This window comes from Dipodomys ordii, unplaced genomic scaffold (assembly GCF_000151885.1).
Source record: "Dipodomys ordii isolate 6190 unplaced genomic scaffold, Dord_2.0 Scaffold199, whole genome shotgun sequence".
In the NCBI taxonomy this organism is placed as follows: Eukaryota; Metazoa; Chordata; class Mammalia; order Rodentia; family Heteromyidae; genus Dipodomys; species Dipodomys ordii.
In genome coordinates this window covers 2,683,689-2,704,866 of record NW_012267415.1, presented here as the reverse complement: position 1 = coordinate 2,704,866, position 21,178 = coordinate 2,683,689, and positions in this window count along the sequence as shown.

Sequence of the window (21,178 nt, the reverse complement as noted above, 5' to 3'; positions counted from 1 at the left end):
GAGAGACCTTGTCATTTTTCCACTGGGGTAGCTCATCATAAAAGCACTAAGGAAATAGTGTTTAAAATCAATTACCAAGAAGGCCAAAATCAATTTAACAAGAGTTAGCTAATGTTTTACTAAAGCAAGCTCTCTTTTCTTTAAACATGATTAATATCATTTAGGGGTTGTTATTAGTGGTGTCACTTCTAAAAAGTGTGGCCAATTTGTAATGAAAGGGTTTTTGTGTACAGTTATAAGATTTATGAGAGGCAAAGAAACTTAACGTGGCATTAGTGATTACCTCTTTTCCTTGTCTTTGATATTTTAAGAGACCACTCCATTTTAATTCTGGCTCCTTAGAATGTCTGCTAAAAGGTCACTGAAGGATCAAGAAATATTTAACCTATAACCATCTACGATTAAAGCATAGCTATGCAAATTGTATTCCAAGATGACATTTTGCAATGTTGAAATTGGGTAGAATCATAAAAATCAATGCATTTTAAAGTTAGAAGGGGCTACACATTACAGGCCTCACAATGGTTGAACCACTTTAACAGCTTATTTCTTGTAAGAATATACCAATGCTTTAAAAATGCATCTGCTATGATGCATTTTAGCCACGCCCCCATCCCCTGTCTAGAGGGGACCTACTGAGATTCTCCTTTATCAAAGTTGGCAAACTTAAGTCATGTAGTTCACAAGCCACACAGCCATCTGCTGCTTTAATACAATAGCAAAGTGACCAAGAGCTTTCCAATGGCTTATCTATGTGAGTGCACCTATTCACAAGCTAGAAACATCACTTGATCATGAGCTGAGATCTCCATTCTTCACTAACTACCATATACTAATGTGTTGTTCTATATATTAGAGAACTTCAGAATTTTGTACCTATGTATATTGTCCTTTCAGGTCATAAAACTATGAGAACTAGATCCATTCATAAACACCTTGATATACAGTTGGGTTACAGTTACATAAGTCAGGTAATGAGTACATGTCTTTTTCAACAGTCTCAACCTCTTCCCTCATTTTCTTCCATATTTTTTTTCCTCTTGACACCCCCACCATCCCCATAAGTTGTATAGTTCATCTCCATCATAATGTCTAGTGAGTATCACTGGGACAAAGGATAAACACCTTTCTTTTAAAATAAATGTAAATGCTCTGCTCTTGATTTTGAATATCAATTTTTTTCTACTTTTTATACATTTAAAATTCCAGCCACAGAGAATATATCATATCAATCTTTTAAGTTTAGACACTAGCAATAATACTAATAATCAATATTAATTCATATAACTAAAATTGAAGCATATAAAATTGCCAATACTTTTGTTATATTTAAGCTTTCTGTTTCATGTGGTTTAACCTAATGGAACTTCTCATTTTTACAGTCACTCTGCAGAGCCATCATTAATCCTGTTGTTTATGTGAGGAATCTAAGGTTAACAGATACGAGATTCACCCAAGACTACAATATCAGGAGTGTAGAGTGGGAATTTAGCTCTATGTCCCTCTAATTCCTGTTCCTTTTTTATTATGATACTTGCCAAACTTGTAATTAAGTATCAATTGTATGGATTATGGGAGATATTTCTACTACCTCTGAAACCCTCTGCAACATCAGTTGTCAGTCTTAATGTAGTTCATTGATACAATTTAGTGTGTTCTTATCAAGCCAAGAAATCAATATTTTGTCTAGGATTTTAAAGCAAAATAAAAACATATGAAGCCAAACACAACAGAAAACTAATAGAATGTAAGAATGTTACCCTGAAATTTATATCTAATTTCAGAAACAAGGGGAAAATAACCAGCCTTTGTGTCTGTAACCTTTCATCTGTCAAATTTAAAGGAAATTAGTTAGAAATAAAACAACCTCTATCAACAAAATAAACCCTTTGATTGGAAAAGAAGATAAATAGATGAGAAAAGCAACAGAGATTTGTGTTTGACCCTATTCAGAAAGACTACTAGATACCTATCAGTACCCCAGAAATTAAAGTATTTCTGGAACCAATTGGACCTTTCTTGGTTTTCTTTCCCAAACCTCACAGAAAACTAGTTCAAGAAAAATACACACGAATTACCTACACTGAAACAAACTTAAGACAATTTTAGCATTTGTTATATTTTGCCTTATTGCTGCAAAAATACTTTCAAGCTGCTAATATGTCACTTAAAAAAGGCAAAATTAAAACTGAGATGCAGCAGATGGAGATATAAGTCCTTGATAATTATTATAGTTGTCACTATATCCATTGAGTATTTTATTATTACACAAATGCCCTTCACACAATTTAAAAAATAATTTCCCCCCTTATTTTCCTCAACCTATACTATAACTTATAAACTCCAAATTATATTGTTAGGTATAAGACATGTTTTTTTCTTATATGTTGTTATTGTTATCTGTTTATATGAATAGAATAAGAAAAACCTATCCCATATGCTATAGGATTGCCATTACAGTGAGCATGATGAACTATGATAATAGAAAGAAAATTTACATGCTCTTATTAACTCTGAAATGGTATTTTACACATAGCTTATTGCCAATATGTATGAATTCAAAATACAAATTAATAGGTTACAATTCCAAGAAAATTCAGCATTACTTTTCTCTGATACATTTTCAACAACCCTGATAAAGTTAGGGGGATCAATAAGAATGTCCTTCCAAAACAGGGCATCTTCTTTTTCTCGTGAGGGTCTAGTTTATCATTGCAATGTTCCTCTATTATCCTAAACTGAAAGAAGTTAGGATGAATGTCAAATGAGTTCGTGTAGTGCATTCAGGATACTATGCCTCAATATAAGAAACTGTGTAGGTTAAAAACAACAGAAATGTATAGTTTACTATTCTGGAGACTGAGAAGTAAACCATATTCTGGCAAATTTGTGTCTGGTATATAATTGGCACATTCCAACTGTTTCCTAACTTGCTGAAGGAGGCAAACTCTCTAGAATTGCTTTTACAAGGTCATACCACCTCAGGATTTATATTTTAACAAATGGATTCAAGAAAGGCACAAACATTCACACCATAATATGAGTCCTCCAAAAAAGAATTTTTAAAAAATAAATTAAAACATAGAGATTTCTTTGTGACTTAGGCATCAGAAAATTCTTCCATGAGCTGATGGATTTTTAAAGGAAATGGAAAGGAGAAAGTAGACAAAAAGCATAGAAAGAAAAGTCCATGAGAATTATTCTGCCATGGCATAAAACCGCAGGCAGGAAGTCTCAAATGACCACATCCTTAGTTCTCAGGTTTTCATCATTTTCCTTTCAAATGAATTTTCAATGGCCTTCCAAAGTGCAAGAATTGATAATTTAGAAATTTGAAAATATTTATTGTAAAAAATATTGTGCAAATAAAACTTGATGGCTCTTCCTTGCCTCTTGATATTACAGCTTTGAATCATAGATCCAGACAAATGTGGGTTTGAACCATAACTCTACCACTTCTGTCTCATTGATGGGGACACTGAGATTGCAATGGATCTTCCTCAAGTTCAAGTAAGGCAATCTATGGAAAATAAAATGAGACAATCTAGGAAAGTTAGACAATCCATGGAAAATGGCATACATAAAGAACAATCATTACATATAGTCATAATGGCTTCCAAGGTAGTTTCAAAACTATTAAAGAGATTTTGCTGTTTTTGAACAATAAGAACAGGAAGAGCCACTTAACAAAATAAAAATAGGTATTGGAAAACAAATAACGTAGATGTTCTTCTCACACCCTATTAAAATAGAAAAAAAACATGTTGGTTTTATGGTTAAATATAAAAATAAAGCTGCAAGCAAAGCAGTAATTGAGCACTGAATAATTTATCTAATATCACGATGGTGGGAACTTTCTATATATAAAAGCATGAGTGAAACAGAAGCTCTTATTCACAGCTGGTGAGAGTGTAAATATTGTCTGTTTTTCTCAGAAACATTTTTGCAATGCATGTCAATGTTCAAGTAAGCCAATCTATTCAAGCAAATAACTTAAATTCTAATAAACCTATGAAAATTTTGCACAGCAATGATACATTCAAGGCAGTTAATTTAGAAACTACAAATAATGTGAGAATTACCTTAAGCATCCAGTGATAAGGGAAGATGAAATGAAATATGCTACATTCACTATATATAATATTATAAACTATAACAAAATATTTATAATCTTTTGAAGTAGAATAATTTTACTTTTTATCATTAACTGGAAGAAAAGAAAGATAGAACATAATGAAGTATGCTTGAACTCTAAAAATGACATGCTGAGAAGCATAGCACTTGTATTGAAAGAATGTGCTTATTTCTTACTGGAGTAATATAGGCTACATGAATTCTTTTCTTTATATAATTTTGTTCCTCAACATTTACTATAATGAAGAACAGGAAAATCTACCTAAACAAAAACTGAGATTAGAAGTAATAGATATATCTCAATTTTGCTAAAATACAACTTAAAATTTATCATTTTAGCAGGTAATGTACACATTTTATTGGCTTTACGCACATTCACATTGTGTGCAACCATCACCAGCATATATCTACAGAACTTATTTCATCTTTCCAAACTGAATCTACCCATTAATAATTACTTCCATTTTCCCCTCTCTTTGACTCCTGAAAATCATGGTTTTACTTTCTATCTTCAAAAATTTGACCACTCTCAGAATCCTGTGGAGTAGAGTCATATTGTATTTGTCTTCTTGAGACTGGCTTAAAAATGAACACTTGTAAGAACCACTTCATTTTACCCAGGAAAGTACTAAAAAGTAAAGGGTGGATAAACAGTGTTAGAAAGGTTCTGAAGGCTTTTACAGTAATTAAGATCTTTATGATTTGATACTGTTTCTATAGCAGTAGAGACATTTTAGTACCACTTGTATTTCTACTGTTTTATTTTAACTGTTCAGTTTAAGGAATTGAAATATAGGTGAAAAAATACAGCTTTTTAGTAAAAGTATGAAAGAAACTTCTCACCCTCTTATCCATTTGGAATTCAATTAAAATGTTCTTTAATTTTAAAAAATATATTGTTTTTAACATTTATTGGGCTTCAAAAATTTTCTAAACACAAAAGTAGTCAGAAAAAACACCCCAAAACTGATGAAATTCTCATGTAGCAGAGTTGCTCTTTCATTTCCACCAATCTGTTGTTCTGCTATTTCTATTACCACAATAGTGGTCTGAGTACAGTTAAGTCACAAAGTAGATTAAAAATGGCACAATAAAAGTCTTATAACTATGTATGTTTTTACAATTAAGAATAGCTATAGCATAATTCATGGGGTCAGTTGTGGCCGGGAGTATGGCATAGTACTTCCGTAGCAAGTAAGTGCCCTAAATAACAATCAGCAACTTTAGTTTAATTGCTTGAAGTAGGAAAATGTAGTATTAATGTAACATTGTCTCAGGTCTAAAAATTCAGATTCTCTCTACAGAATGTACATACGTGACAAAGGCATGTACAGGTGTGTAGTACACAGAAGGAAGACACATTGATATTCATATGACTATCACATATTTTTACAGCTGCTCCCAACAGATAAGATTTATGGATTGCTTTAGTATCCCCATCAATTTCTAAATTTAAGTGGAAAGAATTGTGTTAACATTTCACTATACCAAACCACCACCTCAGAAATCCTCAAGAAGGAAGAGATGCGAGAGGCCATAGGAAGGGTGAGCTAAGTGTCAAAGACATCAGGAGAAAAAAAAATTAAGTGTAATATGCTTACTGGTCTGTTATATGTTTGTAGTTTAGACACAGCAAATGGTCTGAGCACTGAGCTAAGTAAGTGTTTTTTTTTTTCAAAATTGAGTCTGTTGCAATGTTATACCTGTTATCCACCCTTTGTCTAGTCCTGTTTTGCTTCCATCTTTCTCATCCTCTAGCAATCATTATTGTACAACCCGTTCCTAATATTCTACACTTGAAAGAGAAGATGTGAGATGTGTCTATCTTACATAGAAGGAATAGATTGTGGTTTATGTAGCACAGCAGGCTGGTTGTAGGTCACAAAAAAATAATCATGTATTTTAGGAACAACTCAAGGAGAGGAGCTTTCTCCTTCCAATCACAAAGAAATGAGGACTCTGAAAAACTTTTTACCTAGATTTGATCTGTACATACTCTTTATATGTATTGAATTTGGCTCTATAAATATACATAGTTATTATTCTATGAAAAGTGAGGCAATAAAAAATGAGAATTTGAGTTACTGATAGCCACTGCAAACAAAGGAAAGAGTGATCATAGTTCTAAGAAGGAAATGGTTTGAATAGCACACATTGACACACCTATGTCACATGATGATCCAGCGGTCTAAGACAATGGTGAACTTAAGTAAAACGTTCTAGATGCACCTGAAGTGAGAGAACTAAGACAGAACTCTACGCTGAGAGAACTCAGTAAAGGTTGGAGGTTTAAAGTTATTGTATACCAGTTATTCTAGATTGCATTTTGAACAATGATAGTACGATAATGATGATGATAATAAAACAAATACAAATTTATAATTTGTTTTAAGAACATGAATCTTACATCAGTGTTTGAAATCTTTCTATACATTCATTTGGGTTTGCAAATCTAGGACTTGTTCTCAATTTGTGTGTTAATATCTTATAGGCTGAGGAAAGCATGATTTTGAATATAGGAATACCATAAAGTGGAGACATTGAAGAATTAGGGAAACAACCTCTTCTTCTTATTTTTTAAGCCTATCCTTTGGCCATAAAGTAATTTAGTGTACCTTTTATAAAAGGCAGGAAACCTGGAGACTGGATGGGTGGCCTTTCTCTCTTTAGAATGTGTGGTAGTTCAATCTAAAGGAGGTAGCCCTAAACCTCAACTCCAAGTTATTTCTTTTGATTTTTGTTGAGATATTTAAGGTCACCCATTGTCAATTTGCATTCCACTCTGTTACTATTTTGGACTTGTCTTTACTATACTAATGACTACTTAAACCTGCCACAGGCTCATGGCACCTTCTTCAAACTGCTTTCTTTAAATAATTTTTTTAAAAGCCTCTATTACTATGTTGAACCTTGAAAACAAAATGTTAACGGTTTCCTGAGAGATATCGGTAATTAAATTTGTGAGAACTTAAACTAAAATAAATATCTATTACTAAGAAGAAAAGCCACATGGTGTCCTATAGTGCCTTGAAAATTTAGTTAACATGATAACTAACAAAAGTTTCTAAAAGAATAGACAAATTACTCTGAACTGAACATAAAGGGAGGTGACATATGGTTAGACAAAAGATTCACCATTACTTGAATTTCTTTTGAAATGCAAACAACCTTAAGGAATCTTTACAACTCTCTTAGGAAAAGTCTCCTGGGTGGTATTGAGAGGACTCAGAATGGACTCTGAAGTGATAATGGGAAGTCTTACAGTGTTGCCATTTGGGGATTTACACATAAAAATCCCTGGAGCAATTATTGAGGTTGTCCATATAAATCTATGAATCATTTCTCTAGAGGCGTTTTCCTTACTTCTGCTTTTAGCTCTTCCAAATAAAAATCTTCCTTCCTTCCTCCCTCCTTTCTTCCCTCCCTCCCTCTTTCTTCCTTCTTTTCCTTCCTTCCTTCTTTCCATTCTTTTTTCCTTCCTTCCTTCATTCTTATTTCCATTCTTCCTTCCTCCCTCCCTTCCTCACAGCCTTCCTTTTCCCCTTCCTTTTTTCTTATTTCTTTGTCTTCCTCAGCTCTGTCTCTTTCTATCTAATGCCAGCTCATTGTACATTATACCTACGCATGTACCCTTCCACCCAACTACATCTCTGGACCTACAGTTTTGTATCCTTAAAAAGTACCTGATAATCAAAAGTCTCACTATTACAAACAGGGAGAAACAATTCTGCCATGAGCACCTCAATATTTCAATTGATAGGTGTGTGTGTGTGTGTGTGTGTGTGTGTGTGTGTGAGTGTGTGCGTGCATGCGCGTGCGCGCACGCACGTGTGTGTGCTTGTACTAAGGCCTGAATTCAGGGCCTGAGTGTTGTCCTTGAATTTTTGTTTTCTCAAGGCTAGCACTCTACCACAGCTAGCCTTTTTCTTCTTCTTCTTCTTAATTGGAGATAAGAGTTTCAGTCCCAGGACTGGCTTCAAAGTTTGATTCTCAGATCTCAGAATTCTAAGTAGCTAAGATTACAGATAGAAGCTATCATTATCCATCTATGGATAGATTATAAAAACTGCCTTCACTAAGATCACCAACCCCTTCAAATCAATAGTCAAAATGAAATGTTCATGATAAAAAAAAGAACTATTCAGACTTCAGAAAAGAATGCATGCCCCTATGCTTGATATCATAAATCTCTGTAGTTTCTTTTAATCTTGTACAGTTTTAATCATGTATGTATATTGATTCCCTATAGACCAGGGATAAACTTTGATCTTTATGATACAACAATCTGTATCATTATGAGCTAAGTTACATCATGGATGCTAATAAGTTCTTTATTTGGAAAAAAAATGTATTTATATACTAAAGCAGACACATTATTCGTGACAAGTATAATTGACTAGCTTCCAGTAATATTCACAGGTTAAAAAAATTAAAAAAGCTGATGTTATTAAAGCAAATGTGGTTTTGGGGGGAGGGGTTAATGTATTTATCACTAGAACAGCAGGTACACTGCTACTTACCACACATTTCAGAAAAAATTTTACCTTCAGTGAAAAATCATGTAGTCAACATCCAGTCTAATTTAAAAGTATTTCTAGAGACAGGCAAAATATAATTCTATTCCCCAAGTGGAGCACTATTACTTCAAGGAAAATTAATATAGGTCTGACAAACAGTAAAGTACTTAATCCATTATATATCTTTTCTGATGACAATAGTGATGTCAGTGTCATATTACTAAAAGACATCTGAAGAATCATCTGAAAGCTCAGTGCAGTTCGGTCTTTTCCCAAACCTTCACAAGAATAATTTTCATGGAGCTGGCTTGGTAGATTTGAGCAAAGAAGCTGTTCTTTGTATTGCTGAACTACTGCTTCCAAAAAGACACAGACACTTTATCAGTTCAAACAATCCAAAGAGTGTATATAACATGAAAACTCAACTGGACCATGAAAATAAACACAAATTCTAAGTAGTTTGTAAGGAAATCTAACTGTCTTTTATTTTTATTTTTCTATTTTTTAAGCTACTTTGATACTAAAAGATAAGAATTGTTTGCCAGAGACTCTTTGGCACAATTATGTCAGTATGGTCCTTTACTGAACCACAGCAGTAATAAAAAGTCCTCTCAGCATGGAGAGCTTGCTTAAGGACCATAGAGGGTCAGATTGAAAACTCCTCGCAAGGGTAGGAGTCAAGAACTACTCTCAGGCCCACTTAGCATATTAAAATAAGTGGTTTGGGGGAGGGGGAAGGGATCTCAGCTAAGTGTGCTCCAAGCCTGTGGTGTAAACTAAGGAGAGCACATTGCTTTGTTATCTTACAAAAGTGAAGTGAATAGCAAGAAATCAGGGAAAGTATTTCCTCAGAGCACCAAAGGAAAATAAGGAAGCCACAGACTATCACATTACATGACTTCTCTAGCATTTGTTTCAGTGTAAACAAGCTTATTCTGCAGTGCTCTCTCCCACTTCCTGACACTCAGCCTTGTTTTTCTTCCCACTTTCATTTTCCTTTATTCTGTTTCATTTCCTTTCTTCTCCTGGTGACTCATCCTAGCAGCTAAACAAATGAAGCCCCCTAGCTCAAGTGCTCTTCTTAAATCAAAACTGTTCAGCATAACTTCTCTTTGGGAAGAATAACAATTAGCATTCAATTAGTCAACACAGTAGAGGAGAATCCAAATGCAAGGACTCTGCACTCTGCTGCAAAAGGCATTGATATTCTCAGAGCCAAAATTTTGTCATTCTTGACTGTTCTCCACTATATCTCTGTTCGGTCCTCCAAAACCTTTTCAAAAGCATTTGACATTTCTCTTTTATTTTTCTCCCTGGTTCTGTTCATGTAACTTTTTTTTAAATTTCCTTTCTTCCAGTTTGACTTCACGTTAGTATATATATGGTTGTTTCGTTGTAGGGGAACTCAGTCCCCAGAAGTAGAGAAGCCACATTATGAGAGGTGAAATCGGGAGTTTTTATTGGAAAGGCAGCTGCCATGAGTGGACTCTCATCTCAAAGACCTGCAGCCCCTGACATACCTTAACATTGTTAGAAAACTTAGCCATGAGGGCAGGAGAAGAAAGAAAGAGCGAAAAAATTGAAGTAGCTGTTATGCCCACATCGTGGATCCCCCCAAAACCACCAAGGAGCCCATTCAGGTGCAAGCACATGAGAGTCATTTATTGCAAGCTGGAGCCTGGACTCACAACCACCACCAACGCAGCGGGTCAGAGTTGAGGGCCTGACCCTTCAGTTAACAGGGTTATTAGAGGGTTTTCAGAAGCATCATTTCAGAAGCATCACTTCACAAATCATATCACACCGCAGGAAAGTCAAAAATTAATTCTAAAAATATGATTAGCTGAGGGAACAGACCCGGTAAAGGCGATTGGCTGGCTCATGGGGTTGATGCTTTCCAAAATGATTGGCTAAAGCAGATGGTCTGAGCCAGAAGGGTTAAGTGGTCTTTAACTGCAAGAACATCTGGAGCTTTAGGTATTTCCTGCTATCTGCTGATTAGCTGAGTTTACTGCAAAGGGGGTTGTTGACACATTTCCTGGAATTTAGTTATAGTGCCTTAACAGGATGGAGTCTCAACCTAAAATGGATATATCTTGTTCAGGCTTCATATAGGAAGGTCTGGTCTGACGTGGTGAATGAATGGTAGGGCATGGCATCTTGTCTTCATGCTAGGGGAAGGTGACGCCCCACCTCCCAAGTGATGGGCATGCCCAGATCCCTGGAGGCAGGAGAAGGCACTTGGCTGATAGGCTTCTCGACCTGTCAGTCCAGTGCCTGGGATTAGAAATTTCCTGTGGCCCTGCTCCCTCCCCTGACCCTATGTAGACCTGGAAGAGCATAGGCACCTTGACACATGTCTCAGTGTTCGAATCCTGTGTCTTGTCTCCTGGCTCTTCTCCGGTTACCATTGCATCAGTTCTCCATTGGGACTAAATTGATTAGGTGGTGTTGTTTTTGTTCTTTCTTTCCTCTCTGGCCAGTTTCCTAACTGGGTAATAACGACTTTGAGATTTGATCTTTCAAAATGTGACTTCTCTGAATTCTCACCTTACAACAAAATATCAACAAATTAGATCAGTTCCATTGGAGAGCCCCAGTAGAGAAAAGTGGTATGCCATGGTGGGAAGAAGAGAGTCAGGAGAGAAGAGGGCCTGAATAGGACCAGGGCCTAAATAGAGCCAGGGTCAAGGGACAGGGTCACAGGACACTCATGAGTTCAATGCACAGGACTGACAGGTCCGGTAACCTATCATCCAAGTCTCTGCCCCTCCCTCTACGAATTCAGGCATGCCCATTACCTGAGAATGGAACTTTCCCGCCTCTACCATAAGACAAGAGGATGCCAGTTATACCCAATCCTTATCATCCACCACATGGCCAAGATGGTGCTGGTTAGATGCAATATCCTTATTTCAGTTTCATATGTGCAGTGATTTGTTCCTTTAGAAAAATCCTGGAGCTTAATCATAAGAAAAACGATGACCTTTTTCTTTTTTCCCCATACCACTTACACTGGTATTTTCACACAGCACCTGGCACCTGGCACTGCACACAGTAAAACTATTCAGCATTTCTATTTATAAATTTATTCCAAAATGTTGATGAGAATTTCAAGCAGGTTACTAAGAATAAATCCAGTTTGTTGTATATTTTATTTGTTATTATAGATGTTACTCTATACAAAAAGCAATGCAGTCATAAGATTATGTCCCTTCAACTTGGTTTAAGATACTCAGCATCTTTAATCTTTATTTGTGTGTGGGTTATATGTGTGTGTGTGGGGAGGTATTTACGCCTACTTTAGATTGTAGATTGTGGTTTTTATCAGGCCTAATGTACACATGAGAAAGTTGCCAAGCTAGCATAAATTGGGCAATTTAAGGAGCTTCTAGAACTGATGAGTACCTTCTTTCTTTCTTTCCACCTTCTGGCCCTCCCACCCTTCCTTTCCTTCTACTTCTCCTCCTTCTCTTTCTTCCTACTCATACTTTCGCTTTTCCTTTCCTCTTCTCTTCTTTTCTCCTTTTCATTGAATAGAGAATAAAACTAATTCTCTATTTCAAAACAAGGAAGCTTTGATTAAAAAAATAGTATATCTTCTTTTCTGAAACTACAGTAAATAAATCAGAGCAAACAACTGTCTATTTACTGCAATCGACTGTTGTTGAAATCTACTTCATTGCATTTTACAAGAAGTGTTCAGTAAAAAACAGCAATAAAAATAGGTCTAAATATTTTTCTTTCACATTTCCATAGAGATTATTTGGTATTTTTATTATACTTCAATTTTATGATTTTTCCAAAATTTTGACTATTCAGAGACGTACAATTAGTTTGCTAATTTTACAAAACTACACATGTGTATAAATATACAAAATTAAAGTCAAAATCAGAATCCATATGCAATTGAAGTAACCATTATCAGAATATAACATGAATTACTGAAATTATATTAGTTAAATTAAGACAAATTTTGAAGACCAGTTAATAAATAAGGTATCTATTATGTCATTACTTGGTTACTTAGGTTACTTTGTCTTCTTTTCCTTAGTTGTATAACACAAAATTAAAGTTGTTGATCATTAAGATACCATTTTGTTCTGAAATTCTGAAGCAGACTTTTAATGGAAAAATTACATCTAGTTTTTCTTTCATCAAGTTATCTTTGTATTCAGATACACATTTCTGCTTCTATGCATATAAATGATCAAGTTTTATTTAAATTGATCCAAATGATTATAACTATTACCTAAATGTTCTTCTTATTTATCATATATCTTTCAACTTAGTTTTTATTCAGTAAAAATTATATTTAATGCCAGGTACAGGTAGCTCATCACTGTGGTTCTAGCTACTCAGGAGGCTGAAATCTGAGGCTTATGGTTCATAGCCATCCTGGACAGGAATACCTGTGAGACTCTTATCTCCAATTAGCCACCAAGTCCAAAATGTACCTGTGGTTCAAGAGGTAGAGAGCTAGTCTTGAGCAAAACATGTTCAGGAAAAATGCCCAAGAGTGGTACACAAAAGAAAAATTGTATTTCTACTTTGGATTTGTCAAAATACCTAATGGTTGTGTTGATTCTCTCAGACTGTCAGAACAAATTACCATATATTTTGTGGCTTTAAACAGATATATTTTTCAGGGTTCCTGGGACTAAAATGTGCAAAATCAAGGTGTTTGCTGGACCATGCTCACCTTGAAGTCTGTAGAAGACAATTCTTTCTTTGCTCTCGCAACAACTAGTAATCCTAGTATTTTCTTAGATTGTAGCATACAACCATCTTATATTGTCATCTTTACCTGTCTTCTCTTCATGGTTTCTATTTCTCTATTTCCAGATATCCATCTTCCCATAAGGACAGTCATCAGTGAATTAGGGTCCATTCAAACACTCTATAAACTCAAGAGCAAGTATAGGTAAAAACAAAACAAAACAAAAACACCCTACTTCAAGATAACATTTTCCATTCTGAGGTTTTGGGTGAGCATAAATTTGGAGGATACAAACAAATAACTCAGTATATAGGATGGTCATTCAGCCTGAAATAACTCATAGTGCTACAACAAATTTATATAATTCTTTCCAAAAACAAAGAACTGCAGAACTAGATATGTGTGAGAGCAGATAGAGATGGCCACAGATATTTCCAAGGCTTTTACTGTAAAAAAAATAGAAATAAAAAATCACAACTCATATAAACAACAAGAATATATTTCTCACAGTTCTGTATAATAAAAAGCCTAAGAACAAAATGCTTCATTCAGAGTCTGGTGAGGGCTTGCATTCCAATTTGTACTTAACATTTCTTACTTTTCCTCAGTAGGGAAGGGCCTTTCTCTGGAGTTATTTCCCAGCTCAGCAATCCATTCATTATCCCTTTTCTTTGCAGATATAATAGGTAGAAATGCTACCTCAACGTAAGTTTAGGAAAAAGTAAAATGTCCCACATGACCAATGAATGGGTTACTTAAGATAACTGTGAAATCTTATCTGGAAATCTTTGAAATATGATAGAAATTTTATCTCTTTTTGATAGTTTTAGCATGATTTCAAATACAGGCTAGAAAACAGAATATCAGAACTTCCTCTATCGCTATCATAGAATGTCTTTTTAATGTGTTTAGTGGGGATAGAGATGAAGGAGATACAGATGTCTCACCAGACATCATCTATGAATGAAGCTGTATTTTTAGCAACACCCTGGATTTCTTCCACCGTAGGAAAAAGAAACACACACACACACACACACACACACACACACACCCCAATGTTTTTCATGCATTATAATTTTCTTTGACACTAATATTTTTCACATCATTGAAGAAAAAGACCGCAATTATTAATGAGTAATTTTACAAAATGAAGAGAATGTACAGGATAGAGATTTGTAAAAATTAAAAAACATAAACTAAGGTAGATGCTGAATATATGTTCTATTAGATATAGTGTAAATATACATATGTTTTGTATGGCTGCTAAATATAGGAAATTAGTCCATGAAAATGGAAAAATTAAGACAAACCACATAACAGAAATTTGTACATTTTGTGCCCAATCATCAAAAACAACATTGATTTTTTTTAAGTATTAAATACTTGGTACTTTGGCCCTTTTTGTTTGTTTAGTATATTATTGAAAAGCTATTTAGAGAAAAAAAATCACTTTTTCTATATTCCCTTTTTTTTTTCTTTTTGCTTATGTGGTGCTAGGGAATGGAACCCAGGGCCTCAGGCATGCAAGGCAAGCACTCTACCACTGAGCCACCTTCGCAGCCCTTATATTCCCTTTTTTGTTAAACAAAAGATGAATCAGTAAACACAGCTTAAGAGAAAAAGGAAATTTCTTCTTAAATAGATACATTTTGATATGATATGTCTCATCTGGCATATTGATGCTTCTCTTTAACCTTGGGTCATGAAGATTTCTTCCATTTATTTTACTTTGTCATTTATGGAAGAGCATGAGTGTTTACATGTGTAATAAATAAAAACCAAGATGGTACCATTGAGATCCCTGGTTCGTTTGTAACAATTAGAATCCCAGTTTTCTTCATCAAAAGGACCCTAGGAATTCTAGTCAGAAGGCAAAAGAAGATACTTTGTGACTTTTCTGGAAGAAAATCAAATGTATTTCCAAACAGATTTGTTCTTATATGCTAGGACCATAGACAGTTCAATTGGATTACATGCGACCTTTAATTAATTCCATAGTATTATTATAAGGGAGAATTACAAACGTTTTTCCAACTTAAAGCATCCATTATGAAATATGTCTAAATGACAATTTAGTAAGAAAACACCTGCCAAAATGTGATTCAAGGCAAATGATGATTCTTTTTCCAAGTCTTTAACAATATTTCCTTTTTTAGGTGCAAAAATTTAAAAAAATCTGCTTGAGGTATAAACATATTTTCCTATTAGGATTATACTTATGTGTTGCTAAAATTCAATTATGCAAAGTCCAGATTGGAGCAGATGGACTTTGAATAGTTTGGCAAAGATTCAAAGGGATTTTCTTGGTTTTATGATACTGTGTTATAAAAAATAACAAAAAATTGTACCATTTTACATCATATAAATTAGTTATATGCTAAAAAAAAAACCCAGCTCTCACTAAACATCATCAATGATTGAAGTTGTATTTTTAGATAATTTCTAATTTTGCAAGGGTAGGTTTATATAGAAATTTAAAAGCCATTAGACTAACCTAGATGAATATATCATTTTGTGTTGAGACTTTGTAATTTACTAAGTTTGTACTTAGAAGGAATAAAAAAACTTATACTGACATTATAAAGATAAGTAAACTCATAAAAAACTGACACACTTGTATGTTATCATTTTTTTCTAATTTTAATAAGTATACACTTAAACTCTTTCAGTGTTTTATGTATTTTTATTATCTTTAGGTATTTTTTATTTATTTTTTATTGTACAGAAGGGTTACAGTTACATAAGTAATGTAATAAGTACATTTCTTGTCCAACTTTAGGTAGTTTTACAAAGGAGTTGCTAGTTTGTTTGTTCAAACTATGTAAAGTTTGAAAGTTTCATTGGTCTCTTTGACCAAGACAAAATCATTTTCATCTTAAGTCTAACAAAAGTATTCTTTCAATAAAGAAGATAGAAAACATTTCATTCTAACATGAAATATTACAACATTTTAGTCAAATAAGATTGCAAATTTCTAAAATGGATTGATATAATGTCTTCATGCAATGTATTCAAAAGTACCATTTATAAACAGATACATGGACAGATTTAGCTTATGTGGGGTATTTAAAGAATAATTGACTGAAACACGATACTTATATTTTAGAAGAATAATATGAAGTTGAACTTGTCTTTTTGATAACAATGTAAAATTCAATAAGTCAAAAATAATGTATTAGCAAGTGAGCCATGTTTCTCTGACCAGATTAACACCTTAGTTATTTATGGAGGTAGCAACTCATACATTTTATTTAAATGTGATCTTTTTCTATTGTATGGTAAGACAATCATCATACATGAAACTTCCTCCAATTTTGAGAAAAAAAGTCACTCAAATACTTCTTATGTTTTGCTGCATCAAAGATTTTCTGAAATTTATCAATCCAAGTAATTTCTTAAAGCATTATAGTACTTCTAAGATGTGCAGATATCTTAAATCAATTTCAGGAAGCATAGCCTAAACTAAGCTTGTAGATTTTATGGTTACATATGAATTTCAAGGAAGGTTATGTCTTTTTATTAAAAAGCAAACATCTGATATTCAATTTGCTCATTGTATAATGAGAATGATAACCATATAATACCTTGATAGGAATATCAAAACTGGATAAAGTTTTAAAAGTTAAAACATTTCTGAAGCATTCTAATGCTTGCCTAATGGTACGAGAGATTACATATATTACTATGGAACAAAACTTACTTTTGTATTTATTTTGCCTTGCAGTGATTAAGAGCAGGTTTGGAAGAGCTCAACAAAAGTATTGAGGTCTTCCAATTTATGCCACATCACTGAGAAATCTCATATGAAAAATAAGTATGTATTATTTTAAATCGTATATTATGCAGATTGCCTTCATATGCTTATTTTATATTTTCCAGGAAGGCCAATCACAAAGGAGGTCATTTGATCACCTAACTCAAATTAGAGTAAATTATAGTCTTCCTCACAATTTTCTTTAGATCTATTAAAATATATATTTATCTGGTAGACACATTTTGAGTATATAATGATAGCATTCCAAGTTTTACATGAAAGAAATCTAAATTTCCATGTACAGTTCTCTACTCAGCTGCTTATTTAGAAAAGAAAAAAATTACAGTTGAAAAGAGATCCTGGACCAATCTCTATTTGATTTTTGGTATCATAAACACTGAATTGGTGATAGGGGCTTCCTTGTTCTAAGCTATTATTTTGGCTTTCTGACTTAATAAAAAAAAAAAAACTAAACCAGCATTCTTTCTGAGCAAAAGCACTGCTAAGACTGAATTTCTGATTTTTTGTCCAAGTTTCAGGTTCTGAAGCATTCTCTTTAAGTAAAAATAAAAGTAAGTGTGAGTAATCCATTTCTTACATAGACAGTGCTCACTGAAAGTGTGTTACATATAATTGGAATATGCAGGGTTTTTTGTCGTTCAGATCTAATCAAGTCTCTCAGAAAGTATTATCGGTGTTTCTCTTGGACTCAATATTTTCCATATTGAATTCCTGCCTGAGGACACTTACTGTTGCTTATTTATATGAGAGTTTTCACCATAATCCTAAACTATGCTTTAATGTGAGGTGTTTTTTTAATTAGGCATATTCCTGTCAAATGTGGTAGTTTTAAAAATCATTTATGAACTTGTTCTCAAGAAAAGCAGAAAACATAGACTCGAAAATTTCTTGGTTCCAGAAATTATGTTCTAGATGGTTTCTATAAGTTTCTAAAAGTGGGTATCACTCTAAATCCCTGGCTTGTTTTACTTTTACTAGTTTTTTTTTTTTTTTCCCAGTCTTAGGGCTTGAACTTAGGGCCTGGGCACTGTTCTTGAGCCTCTCTTTGCTCAAGGCAGTGCTCTACCACTTGAGCCACAGTGCCACTTCTGGCTTTTTCTGTTTATGTTCTACTAAGGAATCGAACCCAGTGCTTCATGCGTGCTAGGCAAGCAATCTACCACTAAGCTACATTCTCAGCCCCTTACTAGGTAATTTTTGAATGCAAAATAATGTTTGGTATGGACAGTTTGGTACAGAGATTTCCTTTAATAAAACCCTATTTCTTTGTACATTCTCTCCCTTAGATGGGTAACTTTCTGTGCCATTTTCTTTTCTCTGATTTGGAGATGCACATCGATTGGTGGGTTGGTCTCTTCCGACTTAACCATCCTGCTTCTCCAAGCACTTCTTTCACCTCTCAAGTAGTTTTATAGGTTAAAGAAAAGTATGTACAGCCTGACACTGGCTTCTCATGCCTGTAATCCTTGCTTCTCAGGAAGTTGAAATCTGAGGACTGTCGTTTGAAACCAGTCCAAGCAAAAAGGTCTGGTGAGAAGTGAGACTCTTGTATCCAATTGACCACTAAATAAGACTGAAGTGGAGGTGTGGTTCAAGTATTAGAGCACCAGCCTTTTAGTGAAAAAGTCAAGTAAAGCATCAATTCCCTGAGCTCAAGCCCAAGTACCAGGACAAAAAGCAAAAAGAAACACAATTACAATTCAGTTTACAATATATACTTTATTCTTTGCCTGATAAATGAAGAACCAGAAGAAAATTCTTCCAGGTGACTGATTCCCACTTTTTCTTTCTCAAGTCTATCTTAAAATCCAAATTCTGACTCAATTTGCGAATTTCACTAGAATCACACTATTTTCAGGATTCTTTTTAATAGCACACATGTGCAATAAATATCTTTGGTTGTGATGAGGGAAGTAGATTATTTGAATGAGGTAGATATTGTAACCCTTGTCTTTAAAAAGTAGGCAATGTTTGTTTAAAAAGGAAAGGATTTTTGTTGTTGAATTGTTTGTATGCCTGTTTGTTTTTGGTGAGGGGAAAATACTAGGACATACTCTACCATTTCAGCCACACCTCTAGCCTTCTGGTTTGTTTTTCTTTTTATTTTCTTTCTTTTTGCTCATTATTATTCCTCAATTTTCTGCCCTGGGTGGCTTCGAACTGAGATTTTTCTACTCTCAGACTCCAGATTAGCAAATTATGAGCCACAGACACCCAGCTACACTGAATGCTTTAAAGAACTATGCATTATTTCCCCACATTTCAGAGTGGTAAAAGAAATGTTAATCAAAACATTTTCGGATGATTCAAGACCACAGCATTACCTAATTTAGATAAAGGGTGCCATGTGAACTTGTTTACTCTTAATGGTTTCTTCTTTTCCCCCATATCGTGCTAATTCATCACCATTACTGAGAGAGCTCAAGTAATTTAACTTCACAACAGTAACGGGTTGTTTTGTTTCTTTTTTACCCTTAACAACTAAATTCTGTAGTTTAAAAGTGTGCAGAAATTATTCTTAGCCCTTCGTGAAAAGAGTGATTTTGTTTTATTCTTTTGCAAGGCTATTTCATTACCATAATCTTTAAGAACCTGGGAATGCTATAGGGACCCTTCCCTATTGTGTGAATGTTATCGACCATATTTTAAAATACACAATTCCATACCCTCAGGAAGAATTAAGTAAAGCTGCAGCACCAAAAAAAAAAATGTATCCTTCCAAACAAAAGGCTCTTCCCTCAGAAGACCCCAACAGGAGAGAATCCCTTGACTAATGTTTTCCAGTAGGGGGAACTAAAGACTCACCATCCAGCCTTTCGCTCTGCTCAGAGACCTGCGTGAGTTCCTGTAAACCTTCTTTTAATCACCCCACAAGCATCAAACAGCGACCAGGCAGGCCTGTGATCCCGCGTGGGCCCGGACACACCGACCACACTAGGACACCTCTCTCAGTGGCGTCCCTTTGATGTAATGTGGCCTTTCCTTACGCATCCCGAGTCCGGAATGCCCTGTGCTTGCTAGTTGTTGCTTTCATTTAGGGCTGACATTTGGCTCTTTTTTTTTTTTTTTTTTTTTGAGTTTGTGCGAGCTTTGTTGGCTTCCTAGTCTTCCTCGTGGATCTGAACCTTCCACCCCACCCCCCAACCCGTGAACTTTCCTTTCCGAGGTGCTGGCCTCTCGGGGAGGGGCGGGGGAGGTTAAAAGTGAGTGTGTTCCGAGGCCCTCCGAACTCTTTAGTAAGGTCTCCCTCGTATTCCCAGACCCCAAATTCCAATCTTGGAGAGGTCACAAGCCGCGGAGTGACTTGGAGGGGAAGGGAGGTGGGAGGGCCGCCTCTTCGCCTTCCTCCCCAAGCCCAGGATTCGGCCGAAGGCGGTAGATCTTGGCTAAAAGGAGATGGTAGAAGTTGAGAGATTTCTGCTGCGACCCTCTCCCCTCCCCGCCCCTTCTCGCCCAGGTCTTTAAAAAAAAAAATCTGGTTCCTTTCTTAACCACATAGGAAATAGTCGCACACAACCTTTCCCACTCCGAAAGGTGGTTTTATTTCCATTTCCTTCCCCTTTTCTCCCCCCTGCTCGTGTGTGTGCGTGTGTGTGTGTGATTTTAACGAGTGCAGAGGCTGCGCCCAGGCTCGGGTCCTGGAGGCTGATCTTTTTGCTGCAAGCGCGTGCGGGGCTCCGGCAGACGGAGGGATGAATAATTAGGAAAGGCTTCTGTGAAATCACTCACTGAGAAAATTACCTGCCCATTAACCGGGCCGCGGCGGGGAGCGGGGCGGGGGGGGGGGGGGAGCGGGAGCTCACCTTTCTCCTCCCAGCGCGGGAAAGAGTAAGGGGGGTGGGGGTGGAGATCGGGGGGCGGCTGGTGGTGGCTGGGAGCAGGGACGGGAGGTGACCGGTAGCCTCCATCCTTCGGAAGCCCGCAGGACTCCAAAATGTGCTCCTTTCCGCCCCTCTAGGACTCCCCACCCGGCAGGACCCCTCTCCATCCCCCGGCAGGCTAGGCGGGTGGCGGAGAGCTCTGCGCACCCCC